This window comes from Malaya genurostris, chromosome 3, assembly GCF_030247185.1.
Source record: "Malaya genurostris strain Urasoe2022 chromosome 3, Malgen_1.1, whole genome shotgun sequence".
NCBI lineage: Eukaryota > Metazoa > Arthropoda > Insecta > Diptera > Culicidae > Malaya > Malaya genurostris.
Genome location: NC_080572.1, coordinates 92,442,882 through 92,459,738, shown reverse-complemented (window position 1 = coordinate 92,459,738; position 16,857 = coordinate 92,442,882).

The following is a 16,857-nucleotide window of genomic DNA, read 5'->3' as shown; positions in this document are numbered from 1 at the left end:
CCAAAACTGCACACCAGTGTTCAAGGTTCCTTATTCCGTATTGGAACAGAATAGCACATGAACGGCATTGTTCGAAGCTTCCTCGTGGCCCACACGACGAAGCGTTAATTCCGTTGGCCTTCTAAATTATCCCTACGATTTACGACCATGTCAGCAGGCCTATAAACACAATCGACCATCATCGACTCGGTGCAGTCGTATAACGTATTCCGACTTGTATTCCCTCAAACAGTCTATGACTCTAAACTGACTCAGCGGGTGGTTTAGCGGATGTCGTAATTATCGACAAAACACACTTTTGATTTCTACCATGATGCCTATTTTAGGCACTTGAGTTTAGTCGAAAATATTGATCAGCACGAATATCAAAAAACCCGGCTTGGAATAGCTTCGAAACTATTATTTATCTCGTTGTTTTACGATGGCAGATTTATCCGTGAAATGAAAAAAAAATATAAATCTGATTAGTCGAGTCAATATCTTCACTTCGGCTCAACGAAAAGTGATATCACACTGAAGTGAAGTGCTAAAACATGTGTGGAAGTTCGAAATGATGGTTCCCATTCTCATCGTATCTTTCCAATCTAACAGCCATGCGCCAGTTGAGTTCGTATATAAACCAAGGAAACATCAAATGAAACGCTCGGTAATTATTACATCTTTTGATGAGTTTTGATCGTTTCATTGTGTAGGGCGTTTGCTTTACAAATCAGTTGTCGCATGTTCGAGCCCCGATTTGGAAGGACTGTTAGTTTCAATAGAATTGTAGCACCAGCCAAGGAAACGTTTTGTACACCTAGAATCGCCTGTGAAGTGGGTTGAAGCAGAATGTACTAATTCTACAAAAGGTATGAAGTGCTGAAACTTTGCTTTACTATGTCCAAGCAATCATGAGTTGCGAATTCTATTTTGGGGTTATACGTCGTCGATTATACTGTGTTTTAAAATTACCCGAAATCTGCTTGGAATTGAAACAAAAATTATTTATTTGGAAACGAATATGCTCAAAAGTCATTTACGAGGAATAAGTATCTGATTGGTGCATTACTAACATGTATATTAATGTGCGATTGACACACTCTGTGCGGTAAAATTTCATTTTCAATCGAATAATATAAGATGAAAATGAAATTTATGGCCACTGACCGTCAGCATATCTCTTCTAATTCATTTGCCATTTTCAAGTGAAGCTCCCAGAAATCATCGTCAGTTGAATAATCGTACCTAGTCATTTGAAGTTTTGCTTGCTCAGTTTCAAGTGAAAGGTAGTCTAGCTGCTTCATTGTTTTCGCTCTTGGTAGTAAGCGATTTCGAACGAATAGAATTAGAAATGGAGTAAAGTGTTAAAAATGAAAACTTAAGCAGGAAACAATTAATTTATGTGTATTCTGTGATTGATATTTCAGCTATCTGATTAGTCTTTCATCTATTATCTTGAACCAATTCGAATGATTACATGAACCTCATTTGAAGGCCGCTCTCACACTATTGAAAGAGATATTTTGTTACTTCAAGAGATCAACTGACGGTGGTTAAACTGAGCCTCGATTGAAGAGAAACGAGTGATGAACTGAATGCTGCTCGTTCGGGTCGTCAGCAAACATTGTGTGTGTCAGAGAGTGAAGTTTACTGCAGTGGAGAGATCGTCAATGTGTTCCACATTCAGTTTCAATTGAATTGAATGAAGTTTTACTGCACTGGACACACTACTCCAAGCGATCGCCACTTGATATGATGTCTTGAAGTTAGAAACCAATTGTAAATGGAATAACAAATAAACACAGTAGAATTATTTTAACTATTGTGTGTCAATTACTTAATATTTCAATACAATACACTCAGAAAAGGAGCAATTTTCACACAAATTTGATAGATGTGGAATAAAATTGCACTCAAAATTTGAGTGCTAATTATTCTATTTTTGACACATGTACAAATCGATTAGTCAGAAAAATGTGACAGCCATTTAAGTGAAGCTACTTTTGTCATTTTCAAAACAATGAATTCAAAACAATTTCGTGTATTAATTTATTATTGCTTATGATAAAAAACTGTACAAGCTCACCAATGCACAGTTGTCCCAATCATGTCAAAACACGCGTTTTTTTTATTTGTGCTTCAGGGGTTAATTTTGGAGCTTTCATGTCTGCAGAAGAATTTCTGTTTGAAATAGTCCACTTCTTTCAATATAATCAAAGTCGACATTTATCCACCTACAAGTGAGTTAAAAACTTCAAGGATCAGCCCCATGGGGTTGTTCGAGCTATTGATGTGGAACAAGGCAACCAAAATTTCTAATGATCTACAATCAAAAAGTTCAATCAATCGTCACTCTTTCGAATCCGCAATTGCACGAGAGTCTGCTTAGATTGATCTTTTGATTACGGACCAACACCGATTTTAATTTGTATTTGTTTTATAGCCGACGAGATTACACCAATATCCCAAATGTATGCAATTATATCTTTGTACATACTTGCAATACGGATTTTGATATTTAAGCTTGTGTTCAAGTTTTGCATGCAAGTAGTTATTTTTATAGCGTTAAGTTTCTCTACCATTCTGCGATTTTGGTTGAAGCGATATATATATATATATATATATATATATATATATATATATATATATATATATATATATATATATATATATATATATATATATATATATATATATATATATATATATATATATATATATATATATATATATATATATATATATATATATATTTATATGTATTCATCTTATATATATTAGAAATTAATCTTAAACACTCGAAATTTACCCTGGAGTAGTTGTCAATTTCTCAGGCGAAACGACATAACATGGAATTTCATCCGAGCTTGCATAACATAAGATCAGAGCATAGCTTTAATTAGCTTCAAATCATTTTATGGCACATTTTGTCTTGCTGTCTAGCAACAACCTACATCTAGCATGTTACGCGTAGGACTGAAACGTTAGCTATAATTTTGATTCTATGCAGTGATGCCACTTTTTCCTGAGGTCAAATCCGTAGATTTGACTGCAAGTCTAATTATACTCGTACATGTTCCTTTGAGACGAGCTTGTCGTGAACTTATATGGGGAAAACTCACTAAATGTATCAAAAAAATTGTTTAGAATGAAAATTTATACATATCAAATACAAGTAAATCAATAAATAAAAAAAACTACGTAAAATCATAAGCTTGGAATGCCAAGCGATAAAGACAGGCTTCCTTAAAATGGGTACTCAGTGCCGGTAGATGTTTGATAGTTTTTTCTAATTGGACATACATAAAAATCTGGATAAATGATGCGACAATATTCAAGCATTTTCCGTACATATTTTGGAAAAAATGCATTTTTTAAAAATAATGAAAAATCCGTAGATTTTTAAAGGTCCATCCGGTGATCCGTAGAAAAGATAAAAATCCGTAGATCTACGGATAAATCCGTAAGGTTGGCATCGCTGATTCTATGTATTGATTCGCGTGCTTCCAACAGCTTCGCTTTTGTATCGATTGACCAATCAGAGCGATGCCTTTCCTTTGATATATCACTTACTCCTCCAAAATCGTCGTCTATGGCAGGGAAATCCGGTATGCCGGAGATTTTTTCCAGACAAAATAGGACACTGCTCACCATTAATCAAAATTTCAATCATTTATAATTGAAAATACGTCTCTTGATACATTCAAATCGAAACGTAGAAATATTTTCAATCAAATGATGAAATAATATGAATAATTGATACAAAATAGACTGAGCTGTAAGTGTTTGAAACCTGACCACATTTCTACGTGTGTTTTTCTTTGAGTTTCTGATTTGCGCCCCTATATAGAAAATAAAGATGTGTTCCACATCAAAAATTATTTTGCATACAATACGAGATAGAGCATTTATGTCTTCAGAAAAATTTTAGATCATGTTTAAACAAGAAAACATGCCGAAGACATGAAAACTTTAAAGTGCATTGGTGTCGAGATATGATGCACTGTTTATTAAGGACCTCCAAAATCAAGTATTTCCATCATAACTTTTTTCAATGAATTTTTATAATTTATTATAAGACTGCATATTTTTAAGTTCACAAACTAAAAAGTTTTTGAGAAATTTAATTACAAAATAATACATATTCAAGTATCAATATCTCGAAGATGTGGAAATATGTGGAACCAATTTCAACAAAGTTTGAAAGTATGGTCAAAACACTATTAGAAAAATTAGTAGTCATAACTTAAATTCACTTAAATTTATATGAAAACACACTTTTAAAAAGCATGTTCTAACAGAACCCATTATGCATGTAACACCTTAACATGCAGTATTCGTTAACCTTGCATCTTTAATTCAATATTGATCAAAGTAAGCGAGAAAATAGGAGCAGAAAAAAACAAAATAAACAAAAACGGAGAAGTCTGCTGATACAGTGTTCCTTACAATCAAAATTGAAATAAACACCGCTTAACAGATTAACAATATTTAATTGAAGAAAACGTTGAAAACTTCGTCTTCCATAGGAAATTCTTTTTGGTTTTGTATGAAGTTTTCAACTGCTCCTATTTTCTCGCTTACTCTGATAAATATTGAATTTAAGGTGCAGGGTTAAAGGGTGCTAAATATATATTGGGGAATGTTAGGATTTATTTTTAAAGCGTGTTTTCATATAAATTTAAGTGAAATTCACTTGTGACAACTAATTTTTCTAATAGTGTTTTGACCATACTTTCAAACTTTGTTGAAATTGGCTTTACATATTTCCACATCTTCGAGATATTGATACTTTTGTAATTAATTACAATAGTTGCTTTTTTAAAAGTGTGTTTTCATATAAATTTAAGTGAATTTAAGTTGTGACTACTAATTTTTCTAATAGTGTTTTGACCATACTTTCAAACTTTGTTGAAATTGGTTCCACATATTTCCACATCTTCGAGATATTGATACTTGAAAATGTAGTATTTTGTAATTAAATTGCTCAAAATCTTTTTAGTTTGTGAACTCAAAAATATGAAGTCTTTGACAAAAATATGTATTATGATAATTAAAATATTATTGTAGAACATCCGAAAATTCTGAAAATTAATTGAAAAAAGTTATAATGAAAATACTTGATTTTGGGGGTCCTTATTAAACAGTGCGTCATATCTCGACACCAATGCATTTTTAATTGTTTATGTTTCTGGAATGTTTTCTTGTTTGAATATGATCTACAATTTTTCTAAAGTAATAAATGCTCTATTTCGTATTGTATGCAAAATAATTTTTTTAACTCACTTGTAGGTGGATTAATGTCAACTTTTATTATATTAAAAGAAGCGGACTATTTCAAACAGAAATTCTTCTGAGGATATGAAAGCTTCAAAATTAACCCCTGAAGCACAAATAAAAAAACGCGTGTTTTGACATGATTGGGACAATGGCTTCGAAAATATTATTCAGACTCTGTTTTATCGGAAAGAATCATTTGGTATTGGTTTGCTGAATTTAAACGTGATCATACGGGCACCAATGACGGTGATAGTTCTGGTCGTCTGATTGAGGTGGTTACTCCAGAAAACTTTACAAATTGGTTATATTCGTAAAATGAAAATGTGTGAGATGTCTGAGGCTGGAAAGATATCAGAATGCAGTGTGTTTACAATTTTCATCGATATCTGACAACAGATGATACATGGATCCATCATTTTCCTCCGGATTTGAAACGATCATCAACTGAGTGGAATGCAAGCGTCACAAGGGCTAAAAGTCAGCTGGGAAGGTCATGGTTTCAGTATTGTGGGATGTGCAGAGTATAATTTTCATCGACTATCATGATAAAGGAAAAACAATCAATTGCGAGTACTATATAGTGTTGTTAGATCGTTTAAATGCAAAAATCGAGGAAAAAACGACCTCATATGTCGTAGAAATAATCAAAACAATGCATCGATTCTCAAGTCAACGACAACGATGTTCGAATTCAACGAATTGCACACTCATCCACTGTATAGCCAGATCTAGTAAGTAAGATGTAAGATGAACTACAGAAAAGAACATCGGTAAAAAAAAACTATGATTTGGCAAGCAATTTGAGAGTGTAGAATACTTTCGGATCCATTTGTGGTAACAGATACGATGGAAACGTTTCGTTCGATAATGTCTGCAGGTTCGGTCACATTTGCCATTACGCGAAAAAGACGGTAACCTAATACAAAGATAACAGAATCGAATTCGTACTCAAGGGGATCAATGCTTCAAACTGTCCCCAGGTCAAACAAATTGAAACTTGTTGAACCCTAACAAGCAATATTTGAAGAAACATGTCTGCGGATTCCATTACAAGTTTTGAAAAATCATAAGAAAAGAGTATCCAAAAACGGTCTAGCGTTGTCTATTCAGATTTCCAAATTTCGAGACTTTGTATTACTATCTCATGTTAGTGTTACTCTAAGAAATAACTCTTCCATTATTATATCTTCCACAGAAGAAAAAAATTTGCTATGGTGAGAAAATGCTTCTTTAAATTAATATTTTGAGTTTATTTTCTTGTTTATCAACCGATTGTCGATCACGATTTACTGTTAATGAAAATCGAAACCCTCTAGGTTATTTACTCGAAGAGGTCTTCACAGTATTAATAGGCAATAAGTGCTCAATCAGATTGTCTATTGTTCTGATAGCTCATCCTCAAACACAAAAATAATCACCAAAATGATCAAAACGCCGGCCAATATAGCTTTATTGTATGAAATTTCACCTAACAGGATAAATTGAGGGAAAAATTCTCATTTCCTGACACTCCTAACACAATTACTGCTGCGCGAGGTCCACCAGCCCAAGATCCTATCTGCGACTCGCTACGGTTGATTCTATTTTCTCACGAACGGCTAGCTTTTGTTCCAAACATTTTAGTAGCAAATAACCATCCAGGCCCTCCCAAGCCCACGTCGACCGAGGCAACATTCGTCTGTTTCACAAGATGAGCACCCCGAGGCGATAATCGTGGATATCATCCCGACTCACTTGGATTTACGATATACGATGATGCAGGCAGCCGGTGCAGTGCATTGAGCCATCGAGAGCCGTTTTATCTCTCGGGGGTCGAAATAGAAATGTTTTCCTTATACATATCGATTTAACCAGATATGAGAGCCATTCCTCGGCCCAGTCGCGACCCATTGTCTGCACAAAATGGATTGGCCATTGCATGCATGCACCTTGCCCGGAGGGGCTGCATAGAAAGAGAAAATGCTTCACCTGAAATTAGATAAATGGATGCTGTTGGGAAAGACAATCCTATTTAGTTTTCCTTGTCATCAAACAAACGCCTTGACTGGATAGGATTTGCGAAACTGGCCTCCTGAGGATTTTTGGGCAGTAATATGAGACCTCCTTACAAGGATTACTTTGTTGCCAAATGCACCACAATTCGATTGCATCGCATACGCTTGCATTTTACCTGTACGGTTTACCCATATGTGACAAATATAGTATAAAGCGATGCCCTATTCATTGAGTTACAAATTGTTTCTAAAAAGGTTAATTCCATCCAAAGCAGTGGCCAATAAATTCGAATTGAGCAGGCAAGCAGTGCCTGAATAATAGCTGTGAGAAAGTTCTAACCTGGAAATGGTCATAAATAATTCACATCAGGCTCGCCATTATGGGGTGCAGATCGGTTCAAATCGTTTTACCACCCAATCCCAACTGAAATCGCAGATGTAATTTAAATATTTTTTATAAACAGTACAGCGATTCGTTGCAGATCTACTTTGTAGACCAGTGCGACGATCCGTTCGTAGGCGACCATCGCATTCACCGTACAATGCAGCACAATTATACCACGATATGCGACCAGAGCTACGTAAAAAATCGGAGTCAGAGCTAAGACCAACACTCCAATTATACATGGACAAGTGCGAAGGAGTATCTACCTATGCCTATGCATACTTAGCTTGCAAAAGAACGCAATGGAAAATCTGCATCGTAGTCAACGGGAATGGGAAGATCTAAATAAAGGTCACTATTAAAATGACCTCGAACTTTCGTGCCCATATTTATAAACAGCTCGGTGTGCGAGAGGCTCATCATCTTCATAAATATTTATTCGTATGCAATTGAGAGTATTGCAGTTTGCCAGCTAATAGCATCTCGTAACGCGTGCAGTACTGGACTAGTTGCCATATGAAGGATCTTTTGGTTTGATAATGTTTTGAGCGGTGTTTTGTAAGATGGAGCTGGGGTTTGGTTTCTACTTAGATTCTCGGCAAGTTATTACTGTTATTTATTAAAGTTCATCCAGCTCTCCGCCTGAGCACCTGACCATAATGAACTAGGCCCAAAAGCACGCGAAGACGTTTAGTAAAATCCAAACGAGAACCAACTCTATGGAAAGCATACAAGTTAAAAAATATACAACCCGTTGCGTACAATTTCGCTTACATCAATTGCAGCACGTACTTGCACCGTTTCGATCCGATCGTAGAAAATACTGTGGTACGGGGTTCAAATTGAAACTACGTATTCCGTAGAACACTAGAGAGATTTACACTGTTGAAAAAAACTATGTAGGCATTCATATCACCATCGTAAACTGATCGATGAAATGTACCTTACGAACGAGAATGATGTACTCGTTTTTGACAGATGAAACTTGCTCAACTCGAAGTGCGACTACTAATTATTCAAATACAATCACTAACGTCCAGAGTTGCCATATTAAAATCTGTGTTTCAACTTGAAAAATCTGTGTACCATCTGTGTTGCATATTCTCGATCATAATCTGTGAAAATGTGTGAGAAATATTTTGAAAATCTGCCATTTTGATGAAATATTCATTGAAATCTGCAGAAATCGGTAAAATTCGGTAAAATTCGGTAAAATCTGGGATCTGAAATACAGAATCTGTTCAGCAAAATAGGTAAAAAATCTGTATTTTTACTGAAAAATCTCGATTATGGTAACTCTGGTAACATCATCCGTCACACCGTTTCTGTCACACGAATCTAATTTTTCCGTTTTGGCGTAGGGCTACGTCTTTGTTTTCTACATTACGAACACTAAAACCGAACAAACAGTGGCCAAGTTTTGAACATATATAGATAGATATAGATCGATAGATCAAATTCAATTCGATATTATTACACCTTCTACTTGGAAATATTTCTTCGCATCGATTACAGTAGATAAAAGGATGATTGTTTAAGAGGTATAGGATTTGAAAATTCAATAGCGATCTATCTCTGAGAAAAGTGAGTGACATTTATTTTCATTTTTTTCGGTGCATATCACTCTGTAATTCCGGAACCGGAAGTCGGATCGGGATCAATTTCAATAGTGAACTTTGAAACCGTAAGACCAGTCATTTGAATCTGAGTTTGTGAAAATTGGATCAGCCACCTCTGAGAAAATCGAGTGACATTATTTGTCATATACACAGATACATACATACATGCACACACACATACACACATTATACAGACAGTTCGTCGAATGGTATATTCGGTTCAGAAGTCAGTTTTCACAGTGATTGTATAGCCTTTCTATATGAGAAAGGCAAAAAACACAGAAAAATATGAAAATTGCTGAAATCTTTATTGGAATCGGTAGAACGATCAATGTAATTAAATGTTAGAAGATGATTTCATGCAAATGTTGGTCGCGGCTTCGCTTTAGATGCCCCATGCGCAAGGTTCAATTTTGGCACACTCTATGCAATATATCGACCGGTATTTCACGAATAATGCCACCGGCCCATAATCCACACTAAACCGTTCCTTTTCTGGGATGCATTGGTAGCTCTTGCAATCAAGGATGGCTTTTATCGTATCAAAGAACGCTCACTGGAAACTCTTCATACGATTGAATCAGTGCCATCAAAGAGAGACGGATATTATCGCAGCAACAAAAAACCGACATGGTTCATTTAACATAGATCAGACAACAGTGCGAGAGCGAATTTCTCTCGATGACCTGACTGAGAATCAAAGGTTAGCTCGTTGCTGTGGGGATTCTCTCTGAAGCAACAAACGGTCGCTTATTCTCGTTTTGCGATCCGATTCTGTATGGGCAGTGGATAATTGCGATAGAATCATTTTTCTATTGCCGCTTATTCTAACTATGTGCATATAACCTTTGTATAAGTTGTGTCTATGAAAATGTCTGTGAATGCTACACACAAGGGTTTTGAAATATTGCAACCTAGTATGAGAATCATCGAGTCGAATCATCGATTCGGTTTTTTGCGATAATTGTCAACTTGCGATTCTCTCTTGGTAAATTCCACGCAGCACCGATTATCATCAGACTAATTTTTTAAGGGCCGTGAAATACTCAGTGTATGAAGTGGAGCGAAGAAATGTAGCAAAATTCTCTCACGGTTAATGCATTGAGAGACTCGAGTTCTTGTAGCATCTTCTTCCGGATTGAAAAATTTGTATACAATATTGATAAATATTGCAGCTTCTGTATAATTTTCGGCAATCACCAACACTGCTTGCAATGCTTCTGGCTGGTCTTCACTTCAGAAGTGACGATTTTGCTTGTTGACGTATCCATTTAACCAGAAATTAGTTTCATCGCTAAAAAAACAATTTTTCGATAAAAAAAAGTGGATCTTCCACTAACTTTGCCAGCGCTCATTCACCTCATTCAAAGTCATTATCATGGTTTACCCTAACAGAGACAACAGTTTCGTATCCATTCGTTCACATAAGAAATTCGCTCTCTCATAATTATAATTAGTATTGAACCTACCTGCTATCTCAGTGCGGTACGATAATGTCGTAGAGTTGTTTTGTGCGCCGATCGATCCGCAAGAGGGACATTTTCATCAAAGTGCTGCTGTTTCTTCGCTTTCGAGGAAAACGCAGGATCAGTTTCTTCGCTTTCGAGGAAGACGCAGGATCACGGAGAGTTTGGTGAACATTATCAGCACCTTTCCTCAACCTCAACAAGCTAAACGGAGCTTTTCAGAGCATCCAAAGCTCTAAAAGAATTGACAAAAAACTACGTTTGTCTACAAGGGGGTAGGGGGGTGGGTTTGCCTGAAGTCTACGTAGTCTTTTTTTTATTTTTCAGAAAATTTACTTAGTTTTATTAGTCGGCCGCGCATTTCCTTCGATTGATCCAAATGCAAATGAGAGCAGAATTGCAATTTGTCACGTCGAATAACCTTGACAGACTAACTAAAAACATCGTCGACTGTAATCTGTACTGTGAAAGTGATTATCAAATGAGATGGACGTAGTTCTATGACCGAGTAGAAGTATTCTCAAAGACAGGCGACTCTATTGTTTTTGCCTTTCTCTATAGAAAGGTATTAGAATTGCTGGAAAAATCGACTTTCGAACGGAGCATCGGAGACCCATAGTGTCACTAAGTTCGACGAGATCGGAAAATGTGTGTGTGCACTTTTAGAAGATATTTGAACGCGCTTAATTTTCTCAGAGATGGCTGAACCGATTTTAACAAACTTAGACTCGTTTGAAAACTACTATGGGGCCATTAATCAAGTTCAAAGATCGAATGGCTGGGACTTTTGGTTCCGGAGATATGATGGTATAAGTGACGTAACCGACAAAATTCAAAAGTTTAAGCATCTCGAAAAATGTCCTCATGCAAAATTTGAGCTAAATCGGACATGCGTGAGGGGTGCTGCCCGGCGGTTAAAGATTGAAAATGTTTGATCTTGAAAAAGCACCATAGGGGGGACTACATGAAATTTCCGAAATCGAAAATTTTTGTTGATGCCAAAATTCTTAAAATTGCATGAGACGTCGAGATTTAGTGTTATCTCAAAAAAAAAAAATTTTTTTAAATCGACTTTCTGAGACTTAGAAAAATTTTGATATTTTTATTAAGTCCCAGAAAGTGATACTTTCACTAAATCTCGACGTTTCGATTTCGAAAATTTCATGTACCCACGACCCATTTAGATTAGCATCACTCTTCTCATACAAATAGGCAACGCAAATGTCAAGCACTAGTTTGGAAAAATGATGCTGACTGTGTGACATAAACATTGAAGCATGCCTTTGTGAACTACTTGAATCAATCTGAATCAATTGGTGTCAAAATTAGTGTCCGAAATTATTTAGTAAAAGTATGAAATATATTTTCATGAGACTGTTACGAAAGAAGAGAAAGGCATTATCACACCACTAGGTGGATTAAGAAGGGATTTTCTTTTATTCTTCTATTCCTTATAGAAGTGAAAAAATAAAAGAAAGTACTAACATAAACATAAATTGAAAAAGATCATTATTCTTTGCAAAAAATCATCGGACTTTAAGTTTATTGCAGTAAGTGAATAAATTCCAATGTTTATGCTTTCCGATTATTATTTAGTCATATCGTAATCGAGCAGTGAAAGGAGAAATGAAGATACTGTCATAATAATGTTCTGACGAATGAAATATCCAGAGAATTTTAGAAATCGGCAAATGATTGGAATTGCGAAAGTAAACATTTGCCTAAAAATACATCCCAAAGGCTAAAATCGAACCAACCAACTATTTCCACCCATAAAATTGTTGATTTTAATTTGCAATAATTATGGTTTCGGCTTTACCAGTCTGTTAAATAAGAACGGCTATGGTATTTTTCAAGGGAAACTGTAAGTTTATTGGTTATGAAAGATATTACAGAAACATTAATACTGTGTGTCAACTCACTATCTTATCGTTCCTCGTCTAAAAATCGTATGCCCACGAACGGTTGTTTACATAATATGTGATTTTAATCACATTTGCTTTCTTATCGTTCATCCAGAGAAGCTGATTGAGATTTATTGAATATCTTTACCTCTTGAATGTCTTGATTAACTAAAATTTTATGACAATGGTACTGGATCAGATTTTATTTAGTCTTATTACAGAATGTAAACTGTAAAAATCTATCAGTGATTGAAGACTTAGTAACCTTTCACTGAAAAATGATTTAAAAAATTGTTTTGTAATAAAGAAAAGTCTACGTAAAGTTTCTAAAGGGGGGGTATAATTGGAAAGTCTACGAAAGTCTACGGGAGGGTAGGGGGATTTTAAAAAATACCAGATTTTGGTCTACGTGGTTTATGAACGGTCCCTTATATGACGATTTGAAAATTTTCACTCTCATCACCTTGAAATTCTCGGAATTCGGATCCGGATGAAATTCCATAGTTTCGAATGGAATCATACGACCATTTAATTGAACCTAAGTTTGAGGGAATAGGTGAAGCCATCGCTGAGAAAAGTGAGATCCAATTAAGGGTTATGGAGCACTATTTTCGGTGCTTCCAGAACTGGCTGTAGGAATGGTCGGTTTCAGGGATGCCAAGTTCACAGATTAATCTGTGTTTGAAAGATGTTCAACTTTCTGCACAGATTTTAAAAATGGCACAGATTTTCACAGATTTCTGAAAAAGATCACAGATTCTGAAATCAATCACAGATTTTCACAGATTTTTGAAATTGATTACAGTTTAGCACCAAAAAGTACAGAGTGGTTGAGTAAAAAGGTACAAAGCGGTTTGGTAGTGAGACCTTTTTTTGCTCACCAAAATGATTCTGAACAGCTATTATGGTGCACAGATTTTCACAGACAGGTTTTTGGCTTTATCACAGACTTTTGAAAAAATGACCTGGCATCCCTGGTCGGTTTATTTGGTCGTCAAATGGTAAGACTCATCGATTGGAATTGATTTGTGTCCAATTTGAAATTATTCTCCTTGTTTTTCATTACCGCCAAATATATTATATATCAGTATGGATCACTCTTGCGATTCACGAAGCACACCTCAGTAATATTGCGGTGACAAAAAAGGTTACTAATACACTACAATTTTTTTATGCACATATGACTGGTTTTCCAATCAGTACCTTTTAATATCAGTGCATGTGAAATGTATTTTCAATCCATGTAAAACCTATGTAAATCTATGAAAATATAAAACATTTCCAAATTAAGTATAACAATTTCTTGATTTTACAAACTGATCCAGTTGAATTCAGCTTTATTATGATGATGATTTCCGATTCCAGTGGTTTAAAAGCGTGATTTCAGGTCGCTTTGATTTCGGTAGAGTTGAACACCATTCCATAACTTTTGAATGTGCAAACGACATGTTTAATTCTAATTCTGCATAGAACTTTGAATGGTTTTTTATTTGAGTTGTAGTATTGTTTATAGGCCATATTTCAATTCACCAGAAAAAACAACACTTGAAATATAGAAAATCGCCCAACTTCATGCTCAGTTATTTTTGACATTTCAGATTCTTTTAATTTTAGCATGCACTATTAAACTATTAAGGGGCGGGAAGGGTCTAACACTTCTGAAAAATCATCTATTTTCTTTGTATTTTCTTATAGTAAAACATTTCTAGAATATTCTGTAAACCTTTCAAGACTATCGGAACAAAACTCAGCAAGTTTATGGGCCTTTATTTTTGCTTATCTCATACTGCGAAGAAGTAAGAGCTCGGCACACAGGCCCAAGATTTCTGCTTCGATTGACTCAAAAGCTTGACAAAACGTTCTTGAAATGTTTCATTATAACAGCTTAGAAAAGTAAAAATATGTTTTTTTTAAATGATAGACCCTAGGGACTCCTTAGAATAATAAATTGTTTTCATTGATTTTATACACAAACAACTTTAAACGCATTTTTTCCGAAAATAGGTTTTGAAAGTCTGTGTCCTGCACCACTTTTTTTCGAATTTTGCACACACTTTCTACATATAAAAAACTAGACCCCAACGTTTTCCTTTTCGTTGTTTGTTACTTTGGGGAGGTTTTACAACTACAAAACGATTCACAAAATTAAAACAAAATCAAACAGAAACGTTGGGGTCTAGAAAAACTTCGACTCTAACTCTGCTGCTTTGATTTGTTCACTTCAAATTAGTCTGTGCTGAGATACAGTGGACACCGCAAATCATTATTTTTAAGAACCGTCCTCAAAAATACCGCTTCACCGACTTATTTCTCAATATTTGTCCATGGAAAAATTACAAAATGTTATTCGAGTGATGCTTTTTATTATCCGAAATTTTCGAATTTATTTTGTTGGACGATAATTGCGAAAAAAAATTTTTTTCATCCTTTTCTCTTTTGACACCTTTTATCCCATAACTTCGTAACCGAAGGTCGGATCCGTATAAAATTCAGGATTTTTTATAAAACTCTAATAAACTTCAATTTGCATCTAAGCTCATGAAAATGGGTTCAACTATCTCCTAGAAAACCTATTTTTCTTGACCCAAACCTATGTCGAGCCGGTCTGATTCGATTACGGTACCGACTTTGATTACCAAAGAGACGTCCTATTTTTCGAACCCGAACCCGTTCAAAATGAAAAAAACATCATCCATACCCTACCCGAATCCGACAAATATTTTTGTTAACCATAACCCAACTCGCATCTCTAGCGACAAAAAAAAACTACGATTGGAAACTCGGAATACTTGGTATAACGGGTGGCAACTAAAATTTTGGAATTTTTTCGAGGCCTGTATGCTCAACAACAAACGAGCTCAGAAAGAACTAAGAGTATGTATGTGTTAGCTCTCTTTCTCCTCTTTCTTCTAGTATTTTCTACTTTGTTCATGCTTCCTCAGTTTTGCTCAAAATGCCGTCGAAACAAGGAGTATTTCACGAGCGCATTGTCCAGTTCTACGAACTGCACAGAAATCTCGGCAAACAGTATACGGTACAACATTTTAAAAGCAAAAATGTTGCGGCTTCGACAGTTTACAATATCCTAAGATGCCCAACAACTGCTCGTAAGGAAGGTAGTGGAAGACCAGCCAAAATTATGGACGCAAAAGGACTTCGTTCTCTTTCTCGTGCCTTCAACAACAAGGATTCACTGAGTCGAAGGGATGCCGCAAAAAAGTTCAACTGTTTTCACCAGTACATCTGCAAAACATTGAAAAGACTCGGAATAATTTACCGAAAGAAGACACGAGCCCCGGGATATACTGACGCACAGATTTCAACGCTGAATTCCCAATGCTGTGGGTTGATTAAAAAATTTTCCGGAAAAAGTTTTGTTTTTCAATCTAGAATACTTATCCGTCTTTTCATTTCATATCTTTCGTCTCTCTCAGTTAATGCTTGCCGAAAAGAACCAATCAAAATCGATATAGTAGACATTATGCGGCAATTAAAACCAAATAACTTCTCCAAGTATGTTTGTCTTTTTTTGACAGCTTGAGAAAGAAATTCCAAAATTTTAGTTGCCACCGGTTACGACACGATGAATTACACATTCGCAAATTCGATGCCGTAGCAATGCAGGAACTTTGTTGGACGGGACAGAAGGTGTGGAAAAGCGTTCAACGAGCGACCTTCTATCTACGACCTACGGCACCTACACACGGCGTAAATGACACAAAAGGGAAGAATTGCTTAAATTTGTTTAAAAGTATTTGGCTCAATAGATTTCATGTTTCTATGTGGATTAGGAAATCAAGCACACCTCATTGTTAGCTATCAACGAGTATCGAAGAGGAAAACTCATGACGCGTGTTTACATTTCTCGTATTTTGAATGCTCATTGCTCAGAGATCTGTAGAAGGATGTATATAATCTAACTACCAATAGATCGACATTTTTCAACTTTTCAAATTCTCATAAAAATACGTCGATGATAGTTATGGGGGGTTTCAATAGAAATGCTTCAAAACAACCAATCAGTATCTCATCCACGGACAACAGGGCAGCTTGGAAATAGATGACGGAAGTCAGCGGCATACATCGGAATTCGAATTCAACTCGTCACTTTCCAACACGAGCGCCTTTATAAAAGGTTCTTTTCAGAACCACCGTTATTTTATTATAAAAACTAAAAAAATTACTTCGTAATATTTAATTCTGTGTCAGAATGTTTGATGTAACTTATCC